The 18,079-nt window shown below is 41.3% G+C and overlaps 1 long non-coding RNA gene across 1 annotated transcript in view; it reads left to right on the top strand.

The window, feature by feature from the left end:
• The first annotated feature begins 1,066 nt into the window (after positions 1 to 1,066).
• Positions 1,067 to 18,079, top strand: part of LOC111097216 — a 30,878-nt gene continuing 13,865 nt past the window's right edge. The window contains exon 1 of the long non-coding RNA XR_005362860.1: positions 1,067 to 1,168. This is a non-coding gene — a long non-coding RNA (uncharacterized LOC111097216). The remainder of the gene's footprint in view (positions 1,169 to 18,079) is intronic.

Here is an 18,079-nt window from a genome sequence, read left to right as displayed (position 1 = left end):
AGGTAAGGCCCAGGCTGCTGGCTAATAGGCCACCTCGTGAGAAGCAAGGCATCAAGGCTTAGGGAATTAACTACATTTCACCTGGTGGGCAGGGCTTGTGCAGTTGCCCAGTCACACACAAGAAGTGGACAGCGTATTGACTCTGTTTTCTACAGCGTGCACAATGTTAAATGACATTTGCCCTGATTTGACCACTGAAGCATGGTGATGTGAGCACCTATGTTCTGTCTCTATAAATAGGAGCATCCTGAGAGAGAGATCACGTCTTCATCCCATCCATGAGACTTAACTCCCCCTCGGCCTTCTTCCTTCCGTCCTCAGGGTTGGAGGAGGAGCCTGTGGGCTTGGAGAGGGTGTTCCAGTAGGACTAACTTCATGTGTCTCCAGATCTCTGGGCATCCAATGACATGGGTTGAGATGGGAGTCCCAGGAAGCCCAAACTGCTCCCTGCTCTCTAGCCCCTTTGCCACCACTATCTGCCTTGGGTCCCCTAGGACTACTCACATCAGGTTTCTTATCCCTGACTGAATCTGTGGCCACAGAAGCCAGGCTCCTGGGTGGTCCCATGTCTCCAATTTTCTATTCCCCAGAAGGCTCTGCACATCTCATTCTGGCTCCACCTTCCAATAGCAGAGCCCTCCAGTGTGCCCTCTGGCCCCACAGTCCTTCTCTAGCAAAGTCAATCCTGAATGCTGCTTTCACTTAGGACCTCCTGAGGGCACTCCTCCCCTGTAGCACCCTCATGCAGCAGCCATGTTCACCCCTCATCCTTCCCAGCCCTGGCGGTGAGATGGGTGTCCTCCCTGACCCCCCAAATCCTGCCTCTACACCACTTCCCTCCTTCCTTGCTGGAGCTCCCCAGCGTTTTCTCTTATGCCATCACCTTACAGCCCTCACTACCTCACTTCATTGCATGGCCCTCTCCTGGACTCCTCAGGCCCTCTGTGTGATTACTTCAGCTCCCGGCTCACTGTCCCTCCCTTTTGTACTACTTCTCTCCCTATTCTTGGTGATTTCAACACACAGAGATAGAGCATCCAACCGTCTCTCCTCTTAGTCACTTGAACTCCCCTTCCCCAGTCATCTCACTTGACCTCTTGCCTGGGCCCACCCTTCCCAAGGATCTATCTCCCAAACCAATAATTTCAACATCTCTGACTTAGTCAAGGTAGGATCAATACTTTGTAAACCATAAAATCAAATGAATAAGCACACTTTAAGTTTATTTATGGCTCATGGTATGCCACCCCGTAGCAGTTGGATGGAGAGCCTTCCACATGACAGTTTGGAGACCCAGGGTGGTTCCAACGGTGCCAACTCCCAACTTGAGGTGCAGCCTCATCTTGGCTGCATTCTTAGCATCCAACTGGCTGTCAGAATTGAGGGAGGGTTTGGGATTGCACGGTGGGGGCTAGGGGAGGTTGTGGGCCAGATCTAGAAATGGGCACATCACTTCCACCTCCATTCCATTTGCCAAAAGTAATTACTAGTCATATCTAACTGCAAGGAGGAATTAAAAAGGTAGTCCAGCCATGGGTGGTGGTGAACAACCACCCCACCATCCACATGCTCATTTTCATCCATCCCAGTCTCTGACTACTCACTTTCTAACCCTCCTATTCACTCCACTGGATGCCCCAACTACAACAAGCCTTCAGTCACTGGGACCATGGATCCCACTACCTCTTGCCATCCCTTGTCCTCTTCCCTGTTTCACCTGCTTAAATTATCTGGTCAATTATCGTAATGTTCCTTTGCTCCTTCTAGCTTCATCACTTGGCAAAATCTCAGCCCTAGTTAAATCCAGCAAACTGTGTCTGTACCTGAATGGCTAAATGTGGCTAGGGAAAAAGCTCAGCCACACTCCCTGATCCCCCTTCAAGTTCACAGGTGATGAACATCTGTGAGCTGTTGCTGCTGCCAGGCAACCATGTTTGTTCCCATTCTCTCAGACTACTGTATAATAGCCATTCTCCCTGGCCTCCAATACCTTCTCTGCCATCCTCAATTTCAGATGATGACCGTTCTCTCTATTTCACTAAGAAAATTGAAGCCATCAGAAAAAAAAAAAAAAAGAATCCACAGATCCACAGATTCAGCCACTATCCCCCACTGGCATCGGTCTGCATGTGTGCTGCCTTCCCACCTAATACAGAGATGGCCCATCCAGGCACACACCTCCCACCTGTGCTCTAGATCCATCCCTTCCCACCCACTCAAGGACATTCCCCCAGCAACTCCCTGCTCTTTCCTTGGCATCAGGAATCCTTCCTTTCCTTATTCTTTTCATCATCGCACGAAAGTGCTATGATCATTCCCATTAAAAAAGAAAAAAACAACAAAAATCTTCTCAGGGCATTAATTCTACTCAGCTCACTGCCATTCTTCTATTCTGTCTCCAAGCTGGATTTAACCTGCTCTGCATGGCAGACCAACTCTGTCCCGGTAATTCATGTCCCCCCCCTCATGAAACCCAAGGGGCACTTCTCAGTCCTCTACCCTGAACCACAAGCAGCACCTGGCCCAGTGTCCTCTCACCTCACCAGGCCCTTCTTCATCATTATCCTTTACTGGCTCCTCAGTGTCTCCCAGAACTCTTAAGGAGCCCCAGAGCTCAGTCCATGCATTTTGTCCATTCTCTGTCTACACTCACCAGTGTCCCCAAGCCATTCCTGGCATTAACACCATCTATAGGGATGCCTGGGTGGCTCAGTGGTTGAGTGTCTGCCTTCAGCTCAGGGTGTGATCCCGGTCCTGGGATCAAGTCCCACATTGGGCTCGCTACAAAGAGCCTGCTTCTCCCTCTTCCTATGTCTATGTTCCTGTCCTCTCTCTGTGTGTCTCTCATGAATAAATAAATAAAATCTTTAAAAAAAAATAAACACTACCTATACACTGATGGCTCCCCACATGTACCCCTCCATCCCAGATACTCTTCCTAACTCCACGTCCAAGGCCTCCTAGACATCTCCACTTGGCGGACTCAAAGCAAACTCCAGTATTCCTCCCCAAACTGGCTTCACTCACAGTCTTCCCATCTTGGAAGCAACTCTAGTTTTTTAGTTGCTCAGGCAAAAACAAACAAAAGACAAAACAAAACAAAAAACTCAAAGAACAAAATTTTATAAAGACTTTGAGTCAGTAATTCCATTCTTTCTCTTACACCCAATTCAACCTGTCAGGAAACCCTGCCAAATCTTTCCTCTAAAATATATCCATTTCTCACCATTTCTACTGCTGCCATTTTAGTTCAAAGTGCCAAGAGTCTCCCCTGGATTCTTACAGAAGCTTCCTCATTTGTTTCCTCCTTTGTGCCTTGACTCTCCTACAGTCTATTCTCAATGCTGCAACCAAAGTGATCCTGTTATAACATAAGCCCTCTCCTCCCCCATCCTGACCCCCCAGGGTCTCTCTGTCTCACTCAGTGTAACAAAGTCCTGCAAAGTCCTACAAGACCTGACATAATCTGGCCATTTTTTCCCTTCAACCCCATCTCCCATTGATCAACCCCTGTCACTTCACTGAGACTGCCCTGGCCTCTTTGGTGTTCTTCAGATATACCCTGTGTGCCTCAGGGCTTTTGCACTGGCTGGTTCCTCTTCCTGGAATGTTCTTGTCCCAGATACCCACATAGTAAAACTCCCTCATCTTCTTCAAGGACTTGCTCAATGCATCTCCTTAACTGTTTTATATAAAATACCTTAAAATAGCATTTTATCACATTCTAACATTTTATGATTTACTTACTATGTTTACTTTTTACCGCTTCTCTCTCCTCATTAGAATGTGAGCTCAAAGAAAGAAGGGATTTTTATCTAGTTGTATATCCTAACACCTAGAGCAGTGCTCAATAAATATTTCCTGAATGAAATCAATCATATCTCCATGGTGTTTAGCCCAGTAGGCACTTAATAAATTTTTATTGCACAAGCAACTTAAATCATTCTACAACCTTTATTTTAGAAAGGTTGCACTTTATTTGAGAATGTCTAAAGCTGTCCAGCAGGAAGTCATTTTAAAATATAGATAAACTGGAAAAGTACATGGAAGAGTTATCTCATGCAAATGAAGTACTGGCAGTCCCATCTTTCACACCTTCACATTTGTTGTTCCAGGCATTTAAAGCTGACTAATTAGCACCAAGACCTCAATCTTGTGCCTTTCATCTAGCCATTTGCTAGGATCGATGTCCAACATAAACACTATCATCCTTTACCTGTTTTTCATGTCTCTGTTTCCCTAACCATCTCCTGGTTGAGTTCACTTACACCCACACCTAATAACAAAGAAAAAAAGGAGAAAGGATGGGAAAGAAGACAGGATAGTGTCAGCAGAGAAAGAGGTGAATAAAAAAGCCACCTACCCCATCTTGTTGCTTATATAAATCAAACCAATCATGCTCAACTCTGCTTGAGTTTTATGATCATCTGTAAGCTTTCTTGCTTGATTTTTTTTTTTTTTGAGAGATAGAGAGTTGCACAAGCAGGGAGCAGGGTGGGGGGACAGAGACAGAGGGAGAGGAAGGGAGAGAATCGCAAGCAGACTCCACACTGAGAGCAGAGCCCTATATGGGACTCCATTTCACAACCCAGCGATCATGACCTGAGTCAAAACCAAGAGTTGGACGCTTAACTGACTGAGCCACCCAGGTGCCCCCACCTATAAGCTTTCTAAAACCACAGATGCTTGGAACCCACTGTAGACTTGCTCAGTCAGAGTCCCCAACAGTCAGGTCCAGGTGTGTGTGTATTGCTAAATCTAACCGTAGACTATTCTGATGTGCAGCCAGGTTTGAGCACTACCAAATGAGGTACTTCGCATTATATCATTTCATCTTCAAACAGCCACAGAAAGTAGGTATTTTGATCTTCATTTTTTAGATGAGGAAGCCAAGTCTCAGAGGCTAAAAATTTGTCCAAGGTCATACAGTTATGAAGTGACAGAAAAAAGGTTCAAATTCAAGCCTTCCTAGCAATACACCAAGCCTGAGGCTACACATATTATGCGCTTGCTTTTTCATTCATTCACAAAGTATGTATTTATTTATTTATTTATTTATTTATTTATTTATTTATTTTTAATTTTGTATATTTTTTATTGGAGTTCGTTTGCCAACATATAGCATAACATCCAGTGCTCATCCCGTCAAGTGCCCCCCTCAGTCCCCATCACCCAGTCACCCCACCCCCCCCACCTCCCCTTCCACTGCCCCTTGTTCATTTCCCTGAGTTAGGAGTCTCTCATGTTCTGTCATCCTCACTGATATTTCCCACTCATTTTCTCTCCTTTCCCCTTTATTCCCTTTCACTGTTTTTTATATTCCCCAAATGAATGAGACCATATAATGTTTGTCCTTCTCCAATTGACTTAATTCATTCAGCATAATACCCTCCAGTTCCATCCTCGTTGAAGCAAATGGTGGGTATTTGTCATTTCTAATGGCTGAGTAATATTCCATTGTATACATAGACCACAGCTTCTTTATCCACTCATCTTTGGATGGACACCGAGGCTCCTTCCACAGTTTGGCTATTGTGGACATTGCTGCTATAAACATTGAGGTGCAGGTGTCCCAGCATTCCACTGCATCTGTATCTTTGGGGTAAATCCCCAGCCATGCAATTGCTGGGTTGTAGGGCAGATCTATTTTTAACACTTTGAGGAACCTCCACACAGTTTTCTTTTTTTTTTTTTTCACACAGTTTTCCAGAGTGGCTGTACCAGTTCACATTCCCACCAACAGTGCAAGAGGGTTCCCCTTTCTCCACATCCTCTCCAATATTTGTTGTTTCCTGTCTTGTTAGTTTTCCCCATTCTCACTGGTGTGAGGTGGTATCTCATTGTAGTTTTGATTTGTATTTCCCTGATGGCAAGGGATGCAGAGCATTTTCTCATGTACTTGTTGGCCATGTCTATGTCTTCTTTGGTGAAATTACTGTTCATGTCTTTTGCCCATTTCATGACTGGATTGTTTGTTTCTTTGGTGTTGAGTTTAATAAGTTCTTTATAGATCTTGGAAACTAGTCCTTTATCTGATACGTCATTTGCAAATATCTTCTCCCATTCTGTAGGTTGTCTTTTAGTTTTGTTGACTGTGCAGAAGCTTTTTATCTTGATGAAATCCCAATAATTCATTTTCACTTTTGTTTCCCTTGCCTTCATAGATATATCTTGCAAGAAGTTTCTGTGGCCAAGTTCAAAAAGGGTGTTGCCTGTGTTCTCCTATAGGACTTTGATGGATTCTTGTCTCACATTTAGATCTTTCATCCATTTTGAGTTTATCTTTGTGTATGGTGTAAGAGAATGGTCCAGTTTCATTCTTCTGCATGTGGCTGTCTAATTTTCCCAGCACCATTCATTGAAGAGACTGTCCTTTTTCCAGTGGATGGTCTTTCCTGCTTTGTCGAATATTAGTTGACCATAGAGTTGAGGGCCCAATTTCTGGGTTCTCTATTCTGTTCCATTGATCTATGTGTCTGTTTTTGTGCCAGTACCACACTGTCTTGATGACCACAGCTTTGTAATACAACCTGAAATCTGGCATTGTGATGCCCCCAGCTATGGTTTTCTTTTTCAATATTCCCCTGGTTATTCAGGATCTTTTCTGATTCCACACAAATCTTAAGATGGTTTGTTCCAACTCTCTGAAGAAAGTCCATGGTATTTTGATAGGGATTGCATTAAATGTGTAAATTGTCCTGGGTAGCATTGACATTTTCACAATATTAATTCTTCCAATCCATGAACATGGAATATTTCTTTCATCTCTTTGTGTCTTCCTCAATTTCTTGCAGAAGTGTTCTGAGTTTTTAGGGTATAGATCCTTTACCTCTTTGGTTAGGTTTATTCCTAGGTATCTTATGCCTTTGGGTGCAACTGTAAATGGGATTGACTCCTTAATTTCTCTTTCTTCAGTCTCATTGCTAGTGTATAGAAATGCCACTGATTTCTTGGCATTGATTTTGTATCCTGCCACATTGCCAGATTGCTGTATGAGTTCTAGCAATCTTGGGGTGGAGTCTTTTGGGTTTTCTATGTACAGTATCACGTCATCTGCAAAGAGGGAGAGTTTGACTTCTTCTTTGCCAATTTGAATGCCTTTTATTTCTTTTTGTTGCCTGATTGCTGAGGCTAGGACTTCTAGTGCTGTGTTGAATAGCAGTGGTGAGAGTGGACATCCCTGTCGTGTTCCTGATCTTAGGGGAAAGGCTCCCAGTGTTTTCCCATTGACAATGATATTTGCTGTGAGCTTTTCGTATATGGCTTTTAAGATGTTGAGGAATGTTCCCTCTATCCTTACACTCTGAAGAGTTTTGATCTGGAATGGATGCTGTATTTTGTCAAATGCTTTCTCTGCATCTATTGAGAGGATCATATGGTTCTTGTTTTTTCTCTTGTTGATATGATCTATCATGTTGATTGCTTTGAGCGTTGAACCAGCTTGCATCCCAGGGATAAATCCGTGTTGGTCATGGTGAATAATCTTCTTAATGTACTGTTGGATCCAACTGGCTAGTATCTTGTTGAGAATTTTTGCATCTGTGTTCATCGGGGGTATTGGTCTATAATTTTCCTTTTTGATGGGATCTTTGGTTTTGGAATTAAGGTAATGTTGGCCTCATAGAACGAATTTGGAAGTATTCCATCTCTTTCTATCTTGCGGAACAGCTTTAGTAGAATAGGTATTGTTTCTTCTTTAAATGTTTGATAGAATTCCCCTGGGAAGCAATCTGGCCCTGGACTTTTGTGTTTTGGGAGGTTTTTGATGACTGCTTCAATTTCCTCACTGGTTATTGGCCTGTTCAGGTTTTCTATTTCTTCCTGTTCCAGTTTTGGTAGTTTGTGATTTTCCAGAAATGTGTCCATTTCTTCTAGATTGTCTAATTTATTGTCATATAGCTGCTCATAATATGTTTTTATAATCGTTTGTATTTCCTTGGTATTGGTAGTGATCTCTGCTTTTTCATTTGTGGTTTTATTAATTAGGGTCTTTTCTCTTTTGTTTTTAATAAGGCTGACTAATGGCTTATCTATCTTATTAAGTCTTTCAAAGAACCAAATCCTGGTTTTGTTGATCTGTTCTACAGTCTTCTGGTCTCTATTTCATTGAATTCTGCTCTAATCTTTATTAACTCTCTTCTTCTGTTGGGTGTAGGTTTTATTTGCTCTGTTCTTTCTTCAGTTCCTTTAGGTGCAAGGTTAGCTTGTGCATTTGAGTTTTTTCCAATTTTTTTAGGGATGCTTGTATTGTGGTGTATTTCCCTCTCAGGACTGCTTTTGCTATATCCCAAAGATTTTGAATGGTTGTATCTTCATTCTCAGTAGTTTCCATGAATCTTTTTAATTCTTCTCTAGTTTCCTGGTTGACCCTTTCATCTTTTAGCAGGATGGTCTTTAACCTCCACGTGTTTGAATTTCTTCCAAATTTCTTCTTGTGATTTAGTTCCAGTTTCAAAGTATTATGGTCTGGGTATCATTATGGTCTGAAAATATGCAGGAAACAATCCCAATCCTTCGGTATCAGTTGAGACTTGATTTGTGACCCAGTATGTGGTCTATTCTGGAGAAAGTTCCATGTGCACTTCAGAAGAATGTGTATTCAGTTGTGTTTGGATGTAAAGTTCTGTAAATATCTGTGAAATCCATTTGGTCCAGTGTATCATTTAAAGCTCTTGTTTCTTTGGAGATGTTGTGTTTAGAAGACCTGTCAATTGTAGAAAGCGCTACATTCAAGTCACCAAGAATAAGTGTATTATTATCTAAGTTTGTCTTAACTTTGGTTATTAATTGATTGATATACTTGGCAGCTCCCACATTAGGAGCATAAATATTCATGATTGTTAGGTCCTCTTGTTGGATAGATCCTTTAAGTATGATATAGTGTCCCTCTTCATCCCTTACTACGGTCTTTGGGATAACTTTATTTATCTGATATGAGGATGGCTACCCCTGCTTTCTTTTGAGGACCATTTGAATGGTAAATGGTTATCCAACCTTTCATTTTCAGGCTGTAGGTGTCCTTATGTCTAAAATGAGTCTTTTGTTGACAGCAAATAGATGGGTCTCACTTTTTTATCCAGTCTGAAATGCTGCGTCTTTTGATGGGATCATTAAGCCCATTCATGTTTAGAGTTACTATTGAAAGATATGAATTTAGTGTCATCATAATACCTATTCATTCCCTGTTTTTGTGGCTTATTTCTTTGGGCTTCCTCTTTCTTTTACAGAGTACCCCTTAATATTTCTTGCAGAGCTGGTTTGGTGATCACATATTCTTTCAGTATCTGCCTATCTTGGAAGCTCTTTATCTCTCCTTCTATCCTGAATGAGAGAGAGCCTTGCTGGATAGAGTATTCCTGGCTGCATGTTCTTCTCATTTAGGACCCTGAATATATCCTGCCAGCCTTTTCTGGCCTGCCAGGTCTCTGTGGAGAGGTCTGCAGTTAATCTAATATTTCTCCCCATATAAGTTAGGGATCTCTTGTCTCTTGCTGCTTTAAGGATTTTCTCTTTATCTTTGGAATTTGCAAGTTTCACTATGAAATGTCGAGGTGTTGAATGGTTTTTATTGATTTCAGGGGGGAACCTCTCTATCTCCTGGATCTGAATGCCTGTTTCCCTCCCCAAATTAGGGAAGTTCTCAGCTATGATTTGTTCAAATATGCTTTCTGGTCCTCTGTCACTTTCAGTGCCCTCCGGAACCCAAGTAAATGTAGATTTTTTTCCTTCTGAGGCTGTAATTTATTTCCCTTAACCTTTCCTCATGGTCTTTTAATTGTTTTCCTCTTTTTTCCTCAGCTTCCTTCCTTGCCATCAACTTGTCTTCTTTGTCACTCACTTGTTCTTCTACCTCATTAACCCTCCTCATTAGGACCTCCAGTTTGGATTGCATCTCATTTAACTGGTTTTTAATTTCAACCTTATTAGATCTAAATCCTGCAGTCATGAAGTCTCTTGAATCCTTTATGCTTTCTTCCTGAGCCACCAGTAGTTTTATAGTTGTGCTTCTGAATTGGTTTTCTGACATTGAATTGTAATCCAAATTCTGTAACTCTGTGGCAGAGAGGACTGTTTTTAATTCTTTCTTTTGTGGTGAGTTCTTCTTTCTAGTCATTTTGCTCAGTGTAGAGTGGCTAAAAACGAGTTGTACTTGTTAGAAATGCAAACTCTTCTCTCTTTAGTGTTCCACTTTCAATCTGAGGTTGAATTCATAGGTTTTCAGGATGATTTGAAAGTTATCTAGGTAAGTTGATGAGGACAGGTGACTTGGGGACCCTACTCCTCTGCCATCTTGCCCCGCCCCCATTCACAAAGTATTTCTTGAGTAGCCACCAAGAACTAAAAACTAGCAAGCTGAGCAGTCATAGCACCTTCATGAAAGTTATGGTAGAGCAAGAAACAAGTCAACTCACACTCATGCTTCCATTCTTGTATCTAAACATTTGTTATAATGACCATTTACTCCTCCAAGTATTCAACAAATATTTATTCACAAGTATATACATGGTGAGTACTTTGAAGAAAAATAGATGGACTCAACCTGAGAGATTTACCTGTGAGGGGCTGCTTCAAAAGGTTTTGCTGCAGTGGACTCCCTACACTGGGTCTATCAGATGGGAAGGAGCCAGCTATGAGAACAATGACAAGGGATGCCTGGGTGGCTTAGTGGTTTGGCGCCTGCCTTTGGCCCAGGGTATGATCCTGGAGTCCCAGGATGGAGTCCCACATTGGGCTCCCTGCGTGGAGCCTGCTTCTCCCTCTGCCTATGTCTTTGCCCTCCTCTCTCTCTGCCTCTCTCTCTGTCTCTCATGAATAAATAAATAAAATCTTTAAAAAAACAGAGAGAGAACAATGACAAGAAGGGCAACAGAGGAAGAAGGGGATAGGATAGATGGATCTGTAGGGCAGAAAGGAGCTCCAAGGGACAGCAGCAAGATGACTGGCAGGCACATGGCTAGTGTCAGCATGTAGCTTTCTGAAGGAAAAACAAGTGCAATATACATATTTTATGAACAGATACTAAATTTAAGCCAACTGGCTCACACAAAGCCACAGATACTGATATAGAGCAACAGGAAAGAAAAACAGCAAGGCAGGAGGAAGGCAGAAACAAAGTCCTGGACCATTTCAGACTCTTCATGCAAAAAGCAGACACTTGAACGGCACTCTCTAAATTGTGTTCTGCAAGGCATATCATTCATCTTTTCAACAAATGTCTAGTACGTGCCTATGTGGTGACATGCTCTTCTAGACTCTGGGGGCCCAGTGGCAAATAAGAAAACTCTCTTTCCCTCCTCTCTCATCACTGAACACATTCTGACTGTCTGGTTGGGATTTTTTCTTCCTTATCTTGCCAGATGCCTCTTTGGGAGTCTTTAAATACAAAATGGGAAGCAGAGGAGGGCAAGAGAGGCAGAGATGAAGCTAGAAGAAGATACTCCCCTCCTTCTGCCCACCAAGGATTTTTAAGAAAGAGATAATGTTGCAGTGTGTGAGGAAAACAAACAGCAGAGAAAAGCAAGTTTTAAGAAATAGGAAGAAATAACAGAGCTAACGTGCATTGCATTCTTATTATATACCTGGCAATATTTCAAACATTCACATGTATCATCTCATTTAAAACCTCATGATGATGCTCTGAGGCAGAAACTATAATCCATTTTACAGATGAGAAAACTGAAATGCAAAGAAGCTGAGTAACTTGCCCAGGATTACACAGCTGGTTGGTGGCCAGACTGGGATTTGGACCTTGTTGGGGTGGCCCCAGGGCTCATGTTCTTTTCCATTCCACTGTACCTCATCTTGACACAAACTTCTCTTGACCAGCAAAGCCCTTTATGTATTCACATAATGTAAAACTAAAAACTGTTTTTCTGATTTTCTTCTCTTTCAAACTTTCCATGAGACGATAGAGCATAGACTCAAAAAAAACTGCACAAAGTGTACATATAATGGATTTGTATAAAGGTGAACACCTTAGCAACCACCATCCCCAAGTCAAGAAATAGAACTTTTCCAGCCACCCTGAAAGCCCTTGAAGTGTCTGTCCCATGCTGGTCCATGTGGCTTCTTCACAAATGTACCTCCTATCCTAACTTTTATAGGAATCCTATCCTTGTGTTACTTTGCAGTTTTATCACATAAGCATTTGTCCCTAGATGCTATAGTATCTAGATATATGCTATAGTAAAGCATTACCCATTTGTAAATTTGACATGTCTCTTAAGTCTTTTATATTCCATAGGTTCCTTCCTCCATCTCTTTCTTTTGCCTGCAACTACTCTGGAAGTTTGGCTCATAGTCCTCCTACCTTCAGGACTTTGCTGATTATACATGCATGGGGTAGTTCACCATGTTCCTCTGTCCTACAAATGAGCAGTTGGATCCAGAGGACTGTTCAGTCCTCGGTTTAATCTTTTGCAAGATTTTGGTTTTGATTTGTTCTCTCCTCAAGAGCCCCTGTGATGTCTGCGTGTCTCTCTTTTTGTGATAGTAACAGCTGTTGATGTTATACTAATTCAGAGGGGGTGCAGAATGGCAATATTCTACTTCTAGCATTTCTTTTCTACTGATGAATCCATCTGTCAGAACACTTTTATAGATATATGCTTTCCCTCATCTACTATTTGGTTACTTGGTGATACCATTCACCTAGGAAAAGCAGAATAAATGATTCTATCCCTTCATCTATCAATTTTCACAAAAATAACTGGTTTCCTATCATACTCCAAAGGGGATCAATTTTTTTAAACTATCATTATGAAGTCATGGATTTAAAGTTATTTGATGGTTTGGGGAGTCTGGGTTGCTCAGTTGGTTAAGCATCTGACTCTTGGTTTTGGCTCAGATCATGATCTCAGGCTAATGAGATCAAGCCCTGTATCAGGTTCCACACTCAGCAGGAGTCTGCTTGAATATTCTCTCCCTCTGCCCCTTCCCATGCTCCTGCTATCTTGCTCTCTCTAAAATAAATAAATAAATTTTTAAAAATGAATGAATAAATAATTTGATGGGTTCCAAATAATGATAATTATTATCTGTTTTAAAGCTCAAAATTTCCCCTCCTTGGCCACCAGAAGTCTCTTCAAGTTGGCTCCAGAGTGTTTTTTACATAATCCTGGTGATCTTTGATAGCTTCTTCATGCTCTAGTATGACAAGATGTTCCAGACACATGTCCTTCATTTCCCACCCCAAACCTGGAAGTAGCTATTTCTCTAGATTCCTTTAGGGGAAAGTGATAGTTCAAGACTACAATCTGGGCACTAGGGATGCTCACTTACCAGATGATCATTGTTTCCAGGTCTTTTCAATGAGCAGAGCTTGGAAACATGCGTGCATACACACATATATACATACACATACACATACTTTGAGTTTGTTAGACTCAATAAAAGGGTACTCTGGTAATATTGCACATTTTGTCCCTCGTCTTATTTGCCTAGACTCCCCACTCAGTATAGCCCACTGAGAAGCTATTGGTATGAAGCCCATTTCAGTATTTTTGGGGCTGTGGGGACAAAGAAAATAGTTGTTCTTCAACTCGAGTTTAGGGATCCAGCTCCCATTTCAATACTTTTTTCTCTCTCATATATTCATTCAGAAAAATCTCTGCTCATCCATACTATCCTACAACACCTCTTCTTACAAAGGAAATTAACAAAAAGATGGCTCTGAATCCAAATTTGGCTTAAGCTCTGAACTATAGAAGGACAAGTACAAGGGACTTTTGAGAGGCACTAGATTAAGAAAGGATTTAATATATAATGAAAAGTATAAAAATAGGATGGCATATGCAAAAGAGTCAAGGGCAAATATTCAGTTACTGTCATATTCCCAAAAGAGAAAATGGAAAACATTTGCTTTAATACTTCTGTGATCATGAACACAGGTCCAATGTTTCAAGTAGTGCATGGCATAATACATGTGAAAGTCCTTTCTATGCTGCAATACACTATGCAAATGAGCTAACTATATTATTATTAAATATTATTTAATTAAATTGAAAGATTCTTTCAAAATTATCTTGACCAAGTCTATGTGTCTCTACATGTCGTTTTCAAATGAAAGGCAAAGGAACATTAGAACATCAGGCTGCCTGGCTCTGAGTGCCTGCAGGGAGGCCAATAATATGACTCTGTGATCATCATTATCTTCATAAAAAGAAAGATCTAGAGGTTGAAACAGGGCCAACCTCCCAGGCTTCCCACTGACAAAAAGCACAAAGTCAAAAATCTTCCTATGCTCACAAGTCCACACACGCCTTTCATTATTTACCAGAACTCAGGCCACAGGGCATTCAGATAGAGGTGCCATGTCTCAGGAAAAGTTCCAGAAAGTCCACTGCCCTGAGGCAGGGTGTTGGGGGCCTGAGCACAATGAAGGGGAAGGCATGTGTGTCATTTCAGGGAAACTGAAAATGAATGAGAGTTTTTGAGAGGCAAACCAAGTGAAGGAATGTAGATCTCCTGTGGGCCTCTAATTATGCAGGTTTATATGTGGGAATCTTAGTCACAATAGAGGTAAATGAAAGTTATCCTATCAAAGAGATGATTCTTCTTAAGAGGGGACAGAACGATGAGGTATCTGCAAAATAAGCAGGGGTTGCTATAATTATCTTTATGGATTAAGTTGGAATAATATCTTTAAAGATGCTTCAAAAATTATTTTCTCTAGATCTGTATCTCTCTAATCTCTGGACCTGTATGGCCTCTGTTTTCCAATTCGCATAGATCTACTCTTCAAGTTACATTAACCACTCCCACCCTCTGCACCATACAATGAGTCTTGTGAATTTGTTCTAGGGCTATTAAGAAAGAATTGGCAAATGTACTGCCCCGAAATAGGAAGTTTAATTATTCCAGTTATACAATTTATTCAGTTTTCCTCTGCTGTGAACAGAATAGCAAATGAGATGGTCAAACTGAAATCTCTGACTGATAAAACAGATCCCTTTCTTTTCCCAAATAGAATGTTATGATTGGAGATAAGCACATCAACAAATGCCTAAATTTTAAAATACAAATTTCAGAGATAAGTTGCCTCAACCCAACTACAGCCTTCTCAATCTCTTTCAATCTCTCTCTCTCCTTTTCTCCCTCTCACCCACCTACTCTTCAATTCAATTCAGTTCAGTGTTCTAGGAATATTCAAATTCCTTCTCTAGAAAAGACCATGAATATACTATCTGGGGTATCATCATTGGTATGCAGAGCTCCCATGTCCTAGCTCCAGTAGGATCAGGCCCTTAAATCCCCAGAGAATGGGGATTTTATCACTTCAGAAGAACCGTATCTCTCTGAGGAAGCACCAGTGTAGAGGCTTCAGGGCCTCAGAATTCTTTGTCTTCTCAGTCTAGGATCAGAATCCATATCCATCCTTTTTCCTCAGGCTCTCCACTTATGTCCCTGGCACCTCAACTTCTGGCTCCCTGCACCTCTGACCTGGTTCCAAATTGGCCAATCCTTCCTCAGCGTCCATGTCAGTGGCCATCAGGAATGATTGTCTATTTCTGACTCCAGAGCCCTGCTCTTGGGTCTCAGAGCTCCCAGTCCATCCACTCTTTCCTGCCTACTCCTGCCTCTTGACCATGAAAACCCTGTCTGCTCAGCTCTAGAAAGATTCAACCCTTGCAATTCTAACAGGAATTAATGCACTGGATTGTAGTAGCCACCTCTTTTTGGAGGGTACTATTTTTAAAGCTATTTCACAGTTATGATGCCATAGACTCCAGGTATAATAGACTTCTACTATCCTAGTAGGACAAAGGGACACACAGAGAACAAGCATGCTTTGGCACAAAAGGAAGGAATATGTTAAATGGGCAATCTAAATCTGCTTCAGAAGGACAGTGTGGAAAAGGCTCTTTTGACTGTAGGAAGATTTTTCAGTGTATCACAGCAAGAGAAGGCTGTCCTCTCAAATTTAAGAAAGAATTTAACCAGAACCATTGAGAACTTGTAATAAGTTCATTGAAGTGATATTTAAATGAAATCCACAATGTTGGACTTTGGTTAAAGAACCAGGGATGTGAAAAGAGTCTAAATCATCTTATGTGCAAATCAGAAAAGAGGAGTCAGTGTACTTCTTTGTATGGACAGAAAACTTCAACTATCCGGAGCCCTTGGTCTTGCAGAACAAGGTAGATCAAGAAGCTGGGACGAAAGTGAACAAGCTCTCTGATGGCGCAGCGACAGCCTCAATACACCGAGCCCTCTGGGACATTATCTAATGTTTGCTGGAAAAGGACTAGGACACAGAAAGTCAGCAAAACAGGGGTCATTTGTGGAAGGGCAGGGTAGAGAGAAAGAGATTCATAACAAATCAGACACTGAAATAGACCCCAGAAGAGAGAATCAGCCAGAAACGTTTAAGACTGAACAGCTCTACTTTCTCATGGGAAGCAAAGAGCCATCTGCTCTGCTCCTCAGGGTAATTGTCCTTGAAGGCAGGCTTAGGGGATCACTATGCTATTGCGTTTGTGGATGGAAGCAGAAGGAGAGATTCTCAAGACCATCAGTAGGGCACCAGGAATACCTTCCAACTAGTACAGTCCAACAATCTCAAGGAGTATTTGCTATGTACAGTGCCCTTGTGCGCTGTTCAGTTTCCTGATCTACAAAATGGGGCTAATACTAGTACGTCCCTCAGTCAAGGCCGTTGGCATACCTGTACTCATAGTAAGCATTCAGTAAACATGAGAGCAGCATAACTATAATACATATGTCACCACCATTCAGAGCTAGATCATCGACACATATATTGCATTTACACAAATGACATTGTGCAGTTGGTATTTTATAGGATCTCTCCTCCAGCATAGGATCTAGTATAAAGAGATGAGTAGAAACACACAAAATTATATAAAATGGCACTATACTAGAACAGGCTCGTCTCTATGTGACTTGAATAGGATAAGTACAAGGAAATACTGTTTGAGAATTAATATAAACTGATTAACTTTGTATCTTGTTAGAATATGTTTACAGCTTAAATTCTGAAGAGATTCTTAAATTATATAAAGTTAGGAGTACACCCCAAATAATTTTAGCTGGAGAGAAAAATGCCAAAGGGATTCATGTTCATAAGGGAGCCTATTTTGTTACTCAAAAGGCGGAGTCAACTGGGGATATAAGGAGCTAGTCCAAGGGTCAGTACCAGGATTTTCAGAAAGGAACCCAGAGGCTAAGTTCCAGGAAAAGATCAAAGCCAAATTTTGAGACCAAGACAGATTGCCAAAAGTCTTGCTTGCCAATCCAGGTTGCTTTTATGAAGTAGCTCGTGAGTTTGACCATGAGGCATAGTAAAGATCCACCCATGTATTAGTCAGGGTTCTCCAAAGAAACAGAACCAATAAGATTGGTACATATATAGAGAAAAAGATTTAAGAGATGTGCTCCGATGATTATGAAGGCTGGCAAGTCCAACATCTGCAGGGTAGACTGGCAGGCTAGACATCCAGGAAAATGCAAATGTTGCAGAATTCCCCCTGCTTCTGGGCAGATCGGTTCTGTTCTATTAAGGTCTTTAGGTGATTGAATGAGGCCCACCCCCATTCTGGAAAGTAATCTGCTTGAATCAAAGTCTATTGACTTAAATGTTAATATCATCTAACAATAACTTCACAAAGACAAGCTGACATATAAAATTCACCATTACAATCCACTAACAACTAGACGGTAACCCTCTGAATCCCAGCACCTAGACTGAGGTTCTGGAAATGATCAGAATCTCTAGAAACGATCTCAGGAATAAAAAGCTAAGGAAGTTCCTGTCTCTGAACTTCTAGTAGGGCAGAAATATCCTCCAGCAACACATTTTCCTGAACCATACATGTGCATCTCAAAGTATCAGCTCTGGTGTTTCAATGCAAGACAGTACACTAAAAAGGCTAGAAAGAGACTGGTGCAAAGCTCAGCATTGGTGATGAGGAAATGCTTTTTATTTATCAGAAATGAATTTCTAAATAGATGTTGTCTTTTAACATTTAAAAATTCCCATGAAAAAAAAATTCCCATGAAACTGACCTCATTTAATGCTACTTGCCACTTTCCAGCTTCATTAGATTTGTGTGTTTAAGAA

The sequence above is a fragment of the Canis lupus genome, chromosome 8 (assembly GCF_011100685.1).
Source record: "Canis lupus familiaris isolate Mischka breed German Shepherd chromosome 8, alternate assembly UU_Cfam_GSD_1.0, whole genome shotgun sequence".
Taxonomy (NCBI): Eukaryota; Metazoa; Chordata; class Mammalia; order Carnivora; family Canidae; genus Canis; species Canis lupus.
Note: the sequence above shows the minus strand (reverse complement) of the source record. Positions and strands in the feature narration are given on the sequence as shown.